This window comes from Dromiciops gliroides, chromosome 5, assembly GCF_019393635.1.
Source record: "Dromiciops gliroides isolate mDroGli1 chromosome 5, mDroGli1.pri, whole genome shotgun sequence".
In the NCBI taxonomy this organism is placed as follows: Eukaryota; Metazoa; Chordata; class Mammalia; order Microbiotheria; family Microbiotheriidae; genus Dromiciops; species Dromiciops gliroides.
In genome coordinates this window covers 261,280,622-261,282,410 of record NC_057865.1, presented here as the reverse complement: position 1 = coordinate 261,282,410, position 1,789 = coordinate 261,280,622, and positions in this window count along the sequence as shown.

The window sequence follows — 1,789 nt, the reverse complement described above, 5'->3', positions numbered from 1 at the left end:
GTTCTCGAAAGACTAGCAAAAGAATTTGCATTTTAATTGGCAGGAGACAGGTATCCATTAAATGTTTTTGAACAAAGAAGTAATATGACCAAAGCAATGCATATAGAAGATCATGGTGACTATGGTAAAATCTTTGATCAAAGGAAAAGGGTTTACTTAAATTAGTTGTTATTAAAATGAATACCTCAAAGATAATCCATGTTTACTAATCATCCTTTCTTATGTTTAACATAGTAAGTCACTATATTCTTTCCAGTATATAATGATACATTATCCCTATCAACTTACCTTTCATTTTGAGTGCTTAATTTATTTTCATTTTTTAAAAAAATTAAACTGTGTCCTAATGTAGACAAACTTGTTTTTAAAAACAATTGAACTCAAACTGGTTGAATTTGTTCTAGGTATAATTGAGGGTTTGCACTGGTAGAGTCAATGCCTCCAAATTCTTAGATGAAAATAGTTTTATATGAAGAGAAACTGTCATTTTCTGCTGGATTTCTGCTGCTAATCCCTACAGTATTAGCATTGAAATATTCCAGGAGTTATTATTTAAATTATTGGATCAAATATATAAATTTGGAAGAAAAATTAGGGGCCATCAAGCTCAGTCCTCTGATTTTACATATTTGGAAACAGGTTGCCAAAGGTACACATGTTTTTTCTGGAGTTGTTCTATCATGTTTCTGGGTTTGAGAAGGGCAATCTGATATGTCCAAAAATGTTTACTTGAGTAAAATTTAAGATGATCTTAATTAGAGTTGAAAGAGATATTTAATATCCCCTAGTTCCATTAACACACTTTATACATAAGAAAACTATTTTGAGAAGTTAAGGGAATTGGACAAAGTTACAGAGATAGCAAATAACAGAACTGGTACCTGAACTAGGTGTTCTGAATAAAACTCCCACTATGCTGATGTCAAATGCAAACATCAAAAGCAATGTTCAAGTACGACTGACCTTAGCATTCATCATTTGCAGATATTTTATCTTAGAATTTTTACAGTCTTGGATGGCAGAGAAACTAGTCAATTAAAATAGAGGTTTATTTCTTAAGCAGTACTTACTATGTGTAGAGTATTGTACTGGGCGGGGTGGGGTGGGGGGGGGGGAAGGGGCGGATAGAGTTTAGATAAGAAAAGAAACATTGCTCAGGTAGGTTATAGTCTAATAGTATAAAATATGCACCATGATACTATTCAATAATAATAGTGGATAAATTAAGTAAGAATTTAAATAAATGAATAATGAATATTTTGAGATACTCTTCATGAGGGGGTGGAGGGAAATCTCACCAACTAGAATGATGAGGCAGAGCTGAATGATAAGGCTGAATTCTAGAAACTGAGACTAATTTAGCTGTCCATGGACTACCCTCTTTTTCAGAGAATCCAGTTTGTTTTCTCAGGGGGATTTGAGAGGGGCAAATCTGAATGGAAGTCTGAAGAGGCCAGTTGAAATTGTATGAGCATGAGCAGTGTTGTGGAGGAAGAGGTAGTAATCAGTCCCTTCTTCCTTCTTCCCTTAACTCCACTGCCAACAACCCTACATGCTCATCTTCTGAAAGAGCCCGTCTTCCCCACCAACAACATTGGGTGAATTGGTCATTAAATAACTTGGAAATATGGGAAATATTCTTTAAATCACTCTAGTGAAAATATCCTCTTTCAAAGATGAAGCACTCTTAACTCCTACCACCATCCTTGACCAAGTATTAGTGTCTGGAACAAAAAATCAGCAGTTCAGCCTTGCTTAAGACTCTTAGATTCTATTACAGATGATCAGG